Raw genomic sequence first — 14,668 nt, 5'->3', positions numbered from 1 at the left:
TTCTGTCGTATTGATAACTACAATAAAAGAAATAAAAAACTTATTTATATAGTGTGAGTAAGATGAATGCAACTATATGATATCGTAGTTCCATTATCAATCACAAGCCTCATTTTTTTAACAAGAAATCAAATACACACTTCGCTAAAGTTGGCACGATACCATGTTGTGAATTGGCTCAATTGTTTGCCCAAACGTTTTAATCAAATCGATTTGATACTTGATGATGCGGTAAATTGATCTACTACATAGCGCGGCAAATGTTTAATTCAAATTAGTTTGGTCAGGTTGAATCAAAATAATCTTCCTGATGTGTAGTGGTCTATCTTTTCAGTTATAAAAATATTTATCTATTCTAACAAAGAAATAATCTCTGTCTAGGGTTAAGGAAACATGATGTTCGATGTATAATAAAGCTCAGTGCTTCTTTTGTCCTTTGAGAAATCAATTTGGAAATTTGAAGGATTATAGACATCTTTAGTCTCAACATATTGAGCGAGTGCCCAGGGTTAATCAGAGGTAACTAAAAAAGACAAAAGCGTATAGCCACCGGAGCCAACTGTTAACAAGACACGAAGACCTTCAGTAATCTCTTATAGACCAGAGTGTAGGATGACTACGTGCGAAACCACAACGGAAATTACGATGATGGCCTGTCAAAATGACGGGAGGTAGTGGAATGTCCTGTTTAGCATCTATTTGTTGACTTTGAGGTGGGAGAGAAGGGCATTGTCACGCGCACGTGTGGGTATCAATTGATTTTTCGGTGAATCTAAAATAGATATACTGTATATTATATATATATTACATTTCGATGTTATATGATATGAGATGTGTCAAATATATCGAGAGAAATTATTTCTATTCTGAAAATTTCGAAAATGTGGTCTGTCGTTCTTAAAATGAGAAACAACTACTTTCCTGGCTAACGCTAATGCTGATACATCTCCTCTGAAAAACGTGATTTTCGTCGACCTGTTTGTCGAAATCAATATCCGCACTGGCTCGTATGATTCGATAACCGTCACGCTCTTCAGAGAAGATGTAATTCAATATTTGTCGAGGCATTAACAAGAAAAGTAGTTGTTTTCGTCCTTGGTAAGATATATCACTATATTATTTACCTCTGAAACTGTTGTCTGCCGTTGTTATCTGGTTTCTGTTCCTATACTTCGTTGAGAACCCAAGTTTCGCATCTGAAATTGTTGTTGGTATTATTATTGCTTTGTGGAACTAATTTTCCCTTCAATCATTCAGTGCTCCCAATTGTTTATTTCCAATCATTATCCCTGCTTCTAGATTTCTTCCCTCATCACCGTCGTCCTTGATAACCATCCAAAGATATTCATAGACTTGAATTTGTTGTAGGCTCATCACTTTTTCTTGATTCTATTGTATTTCCTTTGTGGTGTTGTCATTACCATAAAGTTTGATTTATCCCGGTTGAGTCTGCTGGCCGTTTCTCTAAATCGTCTCTGTATGTAAGTACTATATTGAACAGCGTACTGGGAAAACCAATTTCCTTGTTTTAATCCTTTGTTGGTCTTGAATAATTTTGATATTTTTCAGGTTTGCCTCTATCTTCGTTTTTGTATGTAATTTTGGTAAAGTTTATTAGCTCTTTTGAAATGTTAAGCTCGCTCATAATGCGGTATAAATTATTTCTATTGACAGTATCGTAATCTTTCTGTGAATCTATGAAAACTAAGTAAATTGGTAGATCACATTCAAACACCATTCCTAACGTTTGGTTCTGAAGGAAAATCTTCTAGATCTAAACCTGCGCTGTTAGTCTCTTTCTTTCTATGGTCTTAGCTATAATTTTATAGACTGTATCTTCTGTAGTTTCTTTTTTTTCCTTTTCTTCTGTATTATTACCACTATTACCATATTGAATGATAGATCAATGATATAAACTCGTTTTTAGTGCAGTTCCACTGTATCGAATTGTTTCTGATTCTATTCAGTCTATTATCGAGGATTTACCTTTCTATTGCACCAGTATTCTTTCTAGTATTTCCTCTTTCGATGGTGGCAATATATTTCTGTTATTATCCAAATCTTGGGTTGTGTGTTCGTCCGATTGTCCTTAATCGTTTTCTCCATTAATATGTCCTTTCCATCTTCGGATCATTTCCATCTCATCCATTATTATTTCTCCGTTATTTTTTATATAAATAGTCCTCTGATGAGCTCGCCTTTATAGTATTTTATTTCTCCATAGTAACTCCTGATTTCTTTATTCACAAAGTTTTTTTCTATGCGCCTTAATCTATTTTCATGCCCTTTTAAACCCTACATTTCTTCGTTATTCTTCTTTGCTTTTCATACTATGTTTTATGGACGGTAATTATGCTGAATTTTCTACCGCAAGGATAACGGTGGAAGTATTTGACTTCCTAGACTATGACAAGAAGTCCTTGATTAGATTAGGAAATCTCAGATTAAATCGATAGTACGCTATAAGTGAATAATGGTAAGAAATATAACATACTACGAAAACATCAGGAAAAAAAGGTTTTTCCTGTAACAGGAAAGAATAAAAAAACGCAGTAATGTAATTCATTATAATATCTGGCTGTTAGTCTAAGAGTACGGTCATGTTAAAGATTGAATGATTGCACATGTCACCGTATTAAATGATAGAAGAGTTACTGGATCCAATATTTCGAAATTAATAGAGTTGAAAGGGTAAATCCAATTAATACTTTTATCATTGCTGTTTATGTAGATTTGGGGATCGTGTCTTTAATTTAGATTGATTTTAACAGTCAATTTCTTCGATTTGACTTTAACCTTCGTTAGCAGAACTTGGAGTAATCCCCCATTTAGATCTTTTCAATTTTTTTTCTTTCACATAATTAACAAAGCATAATCAACAGTCTTGAAAGTTCTCGGTGCTTTTTCAATTTACGTCTCATTGTTTAACTTGAAAGTTTGGTCAACATTTCACGTAAATGCCCCAAGAAAATGTCACTACCCGCAAAGTTTTTTAATTACAACTTTTATACTGGCAAAAACAGTACAAGGCTAGCACGAGGATAATGGTTTTTCTTACTGATGGAGTAAAAATGTCTTTTGATGAGCCAAGTAATTTTTTATTACTTCAACCTTGCAGATGTTCTTTTTTGAACATTTACACTGTAAAAATTTTAAGTAATAGTAATTACCAAACTTATGAGATGACATTCCATTTCTTGATGGAGAATATTGCCCCTTGTGTAATGTTTTACAGTGATAGAAAATTAAAAACTCATAACTTGACATTCCATTGCTTGAGATGGGGCTCCGGTGAAAAAAGTACTTCTATTCCAGCGACTGTATTTTTACACATTTTTAGCACATTTTTAGAAACACACACAGTAACCATCAATGCAAAAAACATACAAAAACTTGGAACAAAATTTCGGAATGTAGAAAATTAGCTTAACAGTTGTTGATTTTTGACAATAAAAATAATAAATAACTTATGAATATACCTCGTATTATGAATGAAAATACTTCTAATCGGTGTATTGTCAACAACGACTAACATAAATTAAGAAATAATATATGAAAAAGTTTTCTATTTTTTGTTTGAATGTCTGCACTAATTTATGATTGATCATTTTAATCTCAAATTAATATAAGATATATAATTTGAATCATAAAATTTTTTAAGTTAGCAAGAACAAAAATAAAAAAAAGTAGACGACGAGGATGGGATTCGAACCCACGCGGGCAGAGCCCATTGGATTAGCAGTCCAACGCCTTAACCACTCGGCCACCTCGTCGACGACAACAAAAACTTGATAACAGTATAAATAATGAACGTATCTGCCATAGTTTCTAATAATTTTTAAAAGGAATATTAAATGTTGACATAGGAGAATTAATTTTAATTAATAATTAATACTTACAGAATCATCTACTTAATATATAGCTTTGTAGACTGGAAGTAGTGAAATTATATGCTTTTAAACGAAATTTCAATTGATGAAGACTTAAAATCAAGATAATTTATCAACAAAATAATATAAAAGAGGTCTAAGAAATCAGAAGCAAAAGAACTAATTTAATATTTTAACATTTAATTACTTATTTAAATTAAAATACAAAAAAATAAATTTTAAACCGACGAGGATGGGATTCGAACCCACGCGGGCAGAGCCCATTGGATTAGCAGTCCAACGCCTTAACCACTCGGCCACCTCGTCCTTGGTAAATTACTCGTTAATTTAATACAAATAAAAAAAGTTATAATTGCGTAATCTAAGAATATTATGATTTTTTTAAACTTGAACAAACTTAAACAAAAATTAAAATTCTCTAAATAGTCTCCTACATTTATAATACGTCTCCTAAGTAACATCGTTCAATATACAGTGCTTTTCAGATAAAAGTATCCACCTTTAATAACTTTTGTAATACTGGTATTTAGAAAAAATCCAAAAATACGTCAATTTATGTTGGAAGGGGCAAGCATTATGGCTTATTTAAACTTACTGGAAAAGCCACCCCCTCACCCCTAGCAGCATCCCCTTTATTTTTTTAAATTACTTGTCATATTTTTTATGTAAAATTTGGATACTCCTCTTTGAGCTGATTTCAAAAATGTATAATACTTGTAGGTTAAAGTGGTTAGTTTATGAGATAAGCAACTTTTCTTTTAAGAGCACAAATTTTACTTATTATTTACTTTTACCTTATTTGCCTGTACTAAAATGGGTTGTACAACAGTTCAAACTCTTTAATCTTTTTAACTGTGCTATTTATTCTACTTAAAAAATCCAAACAACAAAAAACTCTACTTTTTATTAAAGTTTGACATTGTCAACTAGAATTTGTAGTCACTATTGATAGTGTAATTTGATACATTATTTATTTTGTTTCTCTGAAATGGTTTACTCTTTGCAAGAAAGAATTGAAATTGTAGGTTTATACTACCAAAATAATAATTGTGCAAGAGCTGCTGCTAGAATATTTAACGAATTACATGACGGAAGACATGCAACTCATAAGTATGTAATTCAACTAATGGAGAAATTTACCACAACAGGGTCTGTTTGCAATAAAGTGCATAAGCGAGAGGGACTCGTAAATAACGAAGCAATCCAAGTGGCAATTTTAGGGCAAGTCAGCTTAGAGGCTCAACAACCCCAATCGTTGTCAACAATAAGTAGAGCGATCGGTGTTTCATCTTCTACAGTTTTCCGAGTTCTACATAAATTCAAGTACCACCCATACAAAGTTAAGTTGGTGCACGAGTTGAATGAAGATGATTTTGATCGTCGTCTAGAGCTTTGCGAATCAATGACGCAAATTATTAATAACAATCCACAATTGTTAAACAATATTTGCTTTTCTGATGAATGCTCATGGTCATTAAATGGCTTAGTAAGTAGGCATAATTGTAGATATTGGGCTGAAAGTGATCCACATATTATGCGTGAATTCCATACACAACATCCCCAAAAGTTAAACGTTTGGTGTGGTATCCTAGGTGACCACATTGTCGGACCTTTCTTCATCAACGGAAATTTAAATGGTGAATCATATCTTGAGTTACTCAGGGAAGGGTTTGACCCACGTATTACAACAATAATAGAAAATGATGATAACCTTTCCGAAGATTTACTGGTATTTCAACAAGATGGAGCTCCCCTACACTATGCTATGCCTGTCCGACAATTTTTAAACGAAACATTCCCCGCTCGTTGGATAGGTAGAAGGGGGCAGATAATGGAGTGGCCACCTAGGTCACCGGATTTAACACCCCTAGACTTCTTTTTATGGGGGTATTTAAAAACAAAAGTTTATGCTACCCAACCAGAATCTCTGGATGATTTACGAGAGAGGACAGAAAATGAACGTCGACAATTAAATCCAGCCGTATTAAGCAATGTCAGAGAGGCATTTCAAAATAGATTATACCATTGTATGGAAGTGAATGGTACTCATTTTGAACACTTATTGTAACTTCATAATAAATAGCACAGTTAAAAAGATTAAAGAGTTTGAACTGTTGTACAACCCATTTTAGTACAGGCAAATAAGGTGAAAGTAAATAATAAGTAAAATTTGTGCTCCTAAAAGAAAAATTGTTTATCTCATAAACTAACCACTTTAACCTACAAGTATCATACATTTTTAAAATCAGCTCAAAGAGGAGTATCCAAAATTTACATAAAAAATATGACAAGTAATTTAAAAAAAAACAAAGGGGATGCTGCTAGGGGTGAGGGGGTGGCTTTTCCAGTAAGTTTAAATAAGCCAAAATGCTTGCCCCTTCCAACATAAATTGACGTGTTTTTGGATTTTTTCTAAATACCAGTATTACAAAAGTTATTAAAGGTGGATACTTTTATCTGAAAAGCACTGTATTTAATCCCCTGACGCAATATCACATCTTATATTTTCTAGCATACAAAAAACTGATTTTTATAATAGTTGTTAACATTATTTAATATTAAAAAACGAAAAAAATTTTTTCATACATATGAGATCCAATAACCTAGAACGCAATAACGAGATTAGGTAAAAATTTTAAATCAACTTTCAAATTAGCAAATGGAAATAACAAAAATCAGTTAATTTTTTATTCCGGTTGAGTTAAAATGACTGGACTAACATAGTCAGTTAGTGACCCTCAGAGCCGGACTTAGAGTCATCGTGGCCCCCGGGCCAAAGTACTGAAGTTTAAGTTTAAGTTTATAACTCGTCGTTGTGATTTTAAAAAATAAATCAGCGATACCATGCATTGGGCGCAACTTCGAGCTTTCATTTTTTTAAATATGATTTTTCGGAACTTTGGCTATGGATGTATTTTTTCGCTCGCATTCATATGTTTAAAAATCAATCATATGGCTCGTCGCGAGGCCCTCCCGCAGCGGGGGCCCCCGGCGCACGCCCGGGTTGGCCCAATGCTTAAGTCCGGTTCTGGTGACCCTTAATCATTTACAAATATTGATCGAAAGCGTAACGGCAAATCTTTTTACCATTTAGAGTGGAAATTTACACATTTCTAAACTGACTATTACATCAAGAAAATATCAATTTCTTTTTATTTTCGCTAAAGAAAAATTGTATAATTCGTTAAAGTACTTGAAACAGTTCAATAAAAATTGTTCATGTAAATCTCTTATAACAATGTGAATTTTGGGATGTGAAGCTTTTTAAATTTTAAACAATACAATTTTGGTTATATAGAGAGAAAAACTCAGTTCCCATAATTACTTTTAAATTACTTTTTCGACATTCGGAATCCAATTCGTTCACGAGACAAATTGAAACAAATTACGCCGATAGCGAGACTGATAAATCATTAATTCACATATTGTGTTGATTTTTTTCGTTTAATTATGTTCTATCACAATTAAAGTCAAGCCAAACCGATCTAATTGTCAATTATGATTAAGTTTTCTTCCTATTAATACCAAACACTAATCTATTTAAAAACTGCGTAAACTAATATAAATTCAACCAAAGAAATAAACTCAAAATTCTGTAGAAACACCAAATATTCACAGAGAGCAAAAATATTGTATAGATGTTTATGATATAACTATAAATGAAAGTCCTCATTAGTCCGATGAAATAAGGACCCATCCAAACCAAACGGTTTCAAAAAATTTTCCCCCTAGAAGACCCAAGGAATGTTTTGAAAACTTTGTTGTTTATAGAGTTGTCTAATTTTTGTTTTATGTGCGTTTGAGTTGTTATAAAGACTAGAAATCTTTTTTTGTTGATAAAAATAACTACACGCTATTGGCATATTACGAACCTATTACCCATAATTCTGTGGGAGCTAAAGCAAATAATTGCTTGAGATAGAGAAGCGAAGAGATTCTTCTACGTCTCTGTCCTCTATAATAATTTATTTTGCCGCAAATAATTAGTTAAAGCAAAATCTCAAATTCTTGGAAACTCTTAATTTCTTCATCGATTTACTTTAAATACTGAACATCTAATTATCTTAATAGAAATGAAGAAATAATTGAACGGTTGGACATTATATCGTATCTAACCTTGCTTCTTTAACACTGTAAATAAATAAGATCCTAAGTAACTGAAATAATTCGTTTTGTTTTTTCGCAGTATCGTTTATCCGTTATCCATCTTACATAATACCAATACCGAAGAAGATCTGTTTATGTAACTCAATTTCAATTCTATCTGACAAAAATTGGTAAACGCGGGTTCGTTCCTGCAAGTCAACAAGTACATTTGAAGCTGTGTCTTCATAATTAACAGGTAGGAAGCGTGCTTCTACTTGCCAACAAGACGATCTTTTATCAAATCGTACGATGTGTTCTGTGTTGTTACTTCGGTTCTCGTTTCTCATGTGAATTCCCCTTTCTCATTTATCCCGTAGCGTAGCGCCGCAGTTTGGGGAATGTGCGAATCCCACAGTATGTTTTCTGATGCGGTAGCCACCGTAAGTTTTTGATAACTTCAGAGGCGTAACGATGTGAAAATTGAAAGAATTCAATTCGATATATGTTTACACTAGAGAAAATGTCTGCTGAAGATAAATTTTCGCAATTATATCCCGGATAATGAATGCCTCCCAGGGTTGATCGTTAAGACAGAAATACATATTACCAAGGCTCGTATATATATGAAAATAGATTACGTGGAATATGTGCATATCTATACAGGATTTTGGCAAAATATGCACTAGAATCTCCAAATATGCAATAATATATGCATATCTCCATAATCCGTTGGCAACAAGTTTTATTGAATCGAATAAAGGTACTTCACCTTTTCATTATTTTGGAAATTGTTTTAATAATTATGAATAATTAATGGGAATTAAGAGAAGATTTAGGGAGATTCCGATTTGCTTTTTAAATACTTATAATATAATTTAAATGAAATTAATCCGCTTCAAGCTATGTACCCTACCGATTCGGAGGCTAGGGAATATCTGGAAGTGCTTCCTTGTAAGATAAATTTCTTAAAGGAGCTTCAATAAAAACTCATTTTATATTTTTAATTACACTAATCATCAGCAGAAAATCATTTCTTATATCCTCTGTTATCCTATTATATTGAGTACACTAGTGTATCGAATCGAATTATTATCATATCATGTCCCTGATTTGTACCAATATCTATAGACATTGACACAAATTTATCAAACGGATTTGATGAAAATATGTTGGTTAAACTTCCATGAATGAATCTGATACCCGAAGAGAATTTTTTGTGAGGAGCTGTAAGGGTATCATCAGGTAATTCCGCAACCTGGTAAGGTAAATCTCAGGATAATCTTAGCCTGATGAGGATGTAACGCAGATCAGTAATGAGGTCCTGACCAGGTTAACCTCATATGGTTCTAATCAGGTTAACCTCATATGGTTCTAATCAGGATAACTTTATATGGTCCTGATGAAGATTGCCTCAAAACAGTTTTTTCGGGATTGCCTTGGACTGCTTTAATTACGATTACCTAACATATTCCTGATTAGATTTTCCTTCTGGTAGGTATGGGAGTAAGAAAATACCATAAATTTTGTTCTAAAAATTTAAATTACAAGAAACTCTTAATAAAAACATTATTAATAATTATAAACATCACTATGATAACAATCTTAGATAAACTAAAAAAGACACAAATCATAAATACCATCTTTCAAAAATAGTAATTTTTACGGCAACTTTGAAAAGTGTATTTCAGAATTTTGTTGTACGAGGTCTGGCTATTAAATAACGAGACTGCGAGCCTGGAGAGAGCCCTAGACGGGTCTATACACATCCCAAAACACGTTTCCATCACTATTATAATATTTGTGCATTAGCGGTTTTTTTCTCGTGCCGAAAATCATGTTTGACGAAAAACAAGAGCAACGTATCAATCTAAAATTTCTTGTTGAATTGGAAAAAACTCCGAGTGAGTGCCATAAATTGTCGCAAGAGGCCTATGAGAAAAATTCTTCATCTCGTGCGCGTTTTTTTGAGGGGTGTAAGGGCTTTTGTGATGTCCGAGAAAGCACTGAAGTTGACCAGCGCTCAGGTCGTGACTGTGTGACTGTTTCAACTCCGGCAACAGAGACCAAAATAAACCAAATTGCAGTGCAGATTGTCAAATGAGCATCCAGATGATTGCCGAGGCTGTAAACGCCGATAAAGAAAAGCTCCTGCGTCAACGGGTTTGCTCAGATTTCTTTGGAAGGTTAGAATAAGGTCTGCTTTGAAATGGACCCGATTTGAGTCCATGGAAGTGATTAAGAAAAAAACGGCAGAACTTCTAAAGACCCTTACCAAAGAAGACTTCCAGCACTGCTTCCATCAATGGGAAAAAAGGTATGGAAAGGTGTGCAGCAAGGAGAGAGGGGTATATTGAAGGGGGGCATTCGAATGTAGACTAATTTTTATAATAAAACCATTTTTCGTAACAGTCTCGTTATTAAATAGCCAGATCTCGCATATTAGTAGTAAACATTTATCGTTCTTGGAGGTGTCTATTTGGTTCTCTTTCAATTTGAGATTTGAAATGAAAATGTAGAAACAATTGATAATGAGTTTATCACAGCTGCAGGGTATTTAGCTATGAATGACACCTTCTAGAATTGCCCATTCTAGGTAATCACAACAGATCATCCTTAATTCTATCTTTAGTAAGTAAGTTACAATGAATCAGAAACTAGTTTCAAGTTACTTGTAAAAAAATGAGTTACTCCTCTTCGATAACATCTAATCTTGAGTTTACTTTTTTGCGATTTGAGTATTTTTCGTATCATTCTTGCCAACTTCTCAATAGCACCAATATTGCCATATTTTGTTCACTACTGGCTTATAAAAAGTTAGTTAATGAATTCATACCATTATAACTTTTGACAGAAATATCAACATAATCGAAAGCTTGGACGCTGCTTTATAAAATTTATCAAACGTAGGTTTCACGTTAAGCAACGGAAATAACAAAGGTAGAAAAAAGAGAAGTAGCAGGGCTGATAGTGAAATAGAAAAAGTATACCATGCCACAAGGGAAATTTTCACTAATGTACGTCCCGCTGTTTCCTAAAGAGTTGGCTATGACGTAGCTCAATATGAGAAATAAAAAGTTGGGAGGTTTCCCTCCAATGTTGCCAAATTCTTTTTTAACATTAGTATCGTTCAAGTTGGAGGAATCATTTGAATTGATCATCAAATTATCAGGTAGCTTCACTCCACTGATGTTAAATTCTTTTCTAACGTTTAAATCATTCTATCAAGCTAAAGAAACCAGTTGAATTGATCATAAAATTATGAGGTAGCTCCACTTAATTGTTGCCAAATTATTTTTTGAAACAAAAATCATTAAATTAGGAAAGTTGACGAAAAGAACTGAATTGATTATCGAATTATCCGGTATATTATTGTGAAGTTATGATAAATCATCATAAAATATTTCTCTTATTAGGGATGGGGATATTTCAGGTAAACGGAAAAGATAGTTCGAGTACATAATACAATTCCTAAGGGATTCATTGAGAGCAATACCTGGAATTTACTATCTAATCCACAATTTTATAAATAATACTGATCTTCTAAAAATTGACCAAGAAGAATCATTTTTAAAGAAATAATTTATAAGGAATAATCTTAATCAGAGGGAAATTATAGATAGCACTCTATCTAGATCAAAAATGAACAAATACAAACAGCTATTGGACAATTCCGAAAAAGTTTTGGAAAATGAGTGGATTTGGAAGATGGATTCATGAAGCTTAGCGTTTGATTGGAGGTTTTTAATTTACTTTTTTTTTCAATTAAATAACTATTGTTAAACCAGCAGTAATAAGCGGTAATTGAAAATTATTTCGAAATTTGATCAAAGTGTTGATTCTAACCAACTTTTCCCAATATTTGCCGCATAAAAGAACACTCTGCACAAGTTTTTCGTAAAATTTGTCATTTTTCAAAAATCAAATAATGTTATGAATTAGTCTTCTGTTAACTAGGGCTCATTTCGAAAAAATAAAAATTGGAATGGAGAATGTTTTATTTGTTTCAATTCCGTTTAACTGTTTAACAAAAATGCAAAATAGAGGTTCAATCAATTTATTGGATATAATCAAAATTTCACCAATTTTGTTAAAAAATTCTCATCAAGAGTGAGAAAGTTCCAGACTGACGATGAGTCAGATCTCTCTATATGGTCCTAAACCCCACTAAGCATGCACTACATTATAATTTTTTTGCTATAAACAAATTTTGAAACCCATTTTGTGGAATATATGAACGTATGTAACTCAAAATAGAAGGACATAATCATTTGGTCGACAGGCGAGGAGAGGAGGATTTATGAATAGTAGAACGGTCAGTTAAGGTGAAAAGCATTAGTTGTAAATGGTCTTACTAAATCATTTTCTTCTGGCAACGTTAAATCCCCATGGATCTTCATTAGAAGTCAGTTTGTGTGTTATCTTTTTGCACGTGGTTGATACGTTGTTTTTTTTTTGTTGGAAGTTTAATTAAGTAATAACCCGGTCTGAGCGGTGAAAACGCTATAAATTTACATTTTCATTAAGTGCGAAATTTCTCTTTATTAAGCATTGTACGAGATTAATTGTGGTAGATGAGGCTCCAAGCTGACATTTGCGAATGGGGCGGCTATTTGTTCCCTGGATTAACAAGCTTTCTGTTGGGTTGTGTATCAGGTAGATCGAAAATACTCGTGAAAAAGACGGCAATTTCGAGAGGGATAAACTTGAATCCTCGTTTAAAATGTTGACAAATTAGGGGAAAGACTATTCAACTTGCATTCTTAACCGTCTATCCTTCGTGTTTGGAGGTTTCGTGGCTCATTGCTTATACATCAATCCACATTGTAAATTTATACCGATTCCAATATTTAGTTAAGACCTTCAATTTCATTACATTGAATAGAATATCTACTGATATTATCTACTAGAGGAGTTTCCAAACTTTTTTCAATTTGAGGAAAGAGATGATAGTCGGACGGAGCCAAATCCGATGAATAAGGGGGTGTTCTAGTAATTCAAACCCTAAACTCAGGAAGTTTTTGCATGGCAACATGAGATTTGTTTACAGGGACGTAGTCTTACAAAAACAAAACACTTTTGGAAAGCTTTCTGCGTCTTTTCTCTTTGATTTTTTCCCGTAGAGTGGTCAGTAATGTCGAATAATAATCTAACGTTATTGATTCAGAAAATTAATCATGATTACACCACGGCAATCCCAAAAAACTGAAGCATAACTTTTCCTGCAGATTTTTGGACAAGAAACTTCGTAGGTTTGAGAGAACCAGAGTGTCGTCATTCCATCGATTGTTTCTTCGTTACTGGTGTACACAAGTCTCATCCATAGTAACAATTCGGCTTAAGAAGTTTACTTTGTTTTCAAATCGAGCACAGATCGAACACGATACTTCTACCCTTGCACGCTTTTGGTCAACATTCACACACTTGGGGATCCATTTTGCAGCAATTTTTCTCATGTTCAAATTGAAGTGAACTGTATGATGAACGCGTTCGTATGAAATATTCAGTGCTCCAGATATCCGTTTTAGCCGCCCAATACGACGGTCTGATAAAAACATGTCATGAACTGCATCGATATTTTCGGGAAGTGACACAAAAACTGGCCTTCCCGATCAGTCATCATCATGGAAAATTTACCTCTTTTGAAGCTTGCAGTCCAATTTTTCACGGTCGCATACGAAGGACATTAATCACCAAGGGCACTCAGCATATCTTCGTAAATCTGCTTACCTCTTAACCCTTTTAATTACAGGTACTTGATGATTGCTCGATACTCCAATTTTTCGATTTTGACAATGTCGGTGGACATCTTTTTTCTTTCAATTCATTGCGTTTATTACTTTTTTGAAATCAAACTTTACACTGACACTTTTAATATTTTGTTGCATGCATGGAACTGGTCTAAGCTAACTAGATATCAATGGTTCAGAAACATATTTTGTCATAAAGGCTACTTTTATTTCTTTACATAAATTTTAGTAGCGTGTACCTCTAGGTGAATATTTACTTTGTTTCTAGGATAATTCACATATTATTTATCTAGTAGACAATTTGTATGTCAAGAATTTATGAGAAGTAACGCTATCTAGCGGACATATTCCTTAATCTTACTTCCATCCTCCGGGGAAGAGGTATCTAAAAAACAGTCTATTCATATATTTATCATTATTTATTACTGTAGGATCTTCACCTGAACCCGGACTCGCCACCACAAACACAATAGTAATAAAACTTTCACGTCCTCCTACAGCTATTACGTCCCGGTTGTACATGTGCTTCCAGAAAATGTCGTATTTGTTTTAAAAATGTATACAGAAACGAGATATTTCGCAGTTCTAGCTGCAGTTTACATAGTAAATTGTAGACGTGCTCATAAATATATGCAGACGAAATGAGAGTGGAGGAGCGGGATATCGAAGGTCGTGGGACGAACAGATCGTTATCTGGAATTATTTTTGTTTCCCGAATCCAAGAACACATGTCGCTTTTATTGTTGGATATTCGGAGAAAATATAAACTTGATTTTCTCCAAATAGGTGTTCTTTTTTTTATTAGACTGTATTTTGCGAGGAACGAAAACAAGTTATTTGAAACAAATAGATAGAACTTTTGAAAGTAACATGAAACGTTTTTGACAGAATAACAAAATTAATTGGATATCAAATTTTGTGTACTATTATCATAAGAAACAATCC

General features: G+C 33.3%; 2 non-coding genes across 2 annotated transcripts; both read right to left on the bottom strand.

The window, feature by feature from the left end:
• Positions 1 to 3,691: 3,691 nt before the first annotated feature.
• Positions 3,692 to 3,773, bottom strand: Trnas-gcu (transfer RNA serine (anticodon GCU)). The gene has a single exon. It is a non-coding gene; the product is annotated as a tRNA-Ser (tRNA).
• Positions 3,774 to 4,114: 341 nt separating this feature from the next.
• Trnas-gcu (transfer RNA serine (anticodon GCU)) lies at positions 4,115 to 4,196 on the bottom strand. Its single transcript has one exon. It is a non-coding gene; the product is annotated as a tRNA-Ser (tRNA).
• Between the last annotated feature and the right edge of the window lie 10,472 nt (positions 4,197 to 14,668).

This window comes from Diorhabda sublineata, chromosome 9 (genome assembly GCF_026230105.1).
Source record: "Diorhabda sublineata isolate icDioSubl1.1 chromosome 9, icDioSubl1.1, whole genome shotgun sequence".
NCBI lineage: Eukaryota > Metazoa > Arthropoda > Insecta > Coleoptera > Chrysomelidae > Diorhabda > Diorhabda sublineata.
The sequence above is the reverse complement of the archived record's forward strand: the minus strand, read 5'-3'. Positions and strand labels throughout refer to the sequence as shown.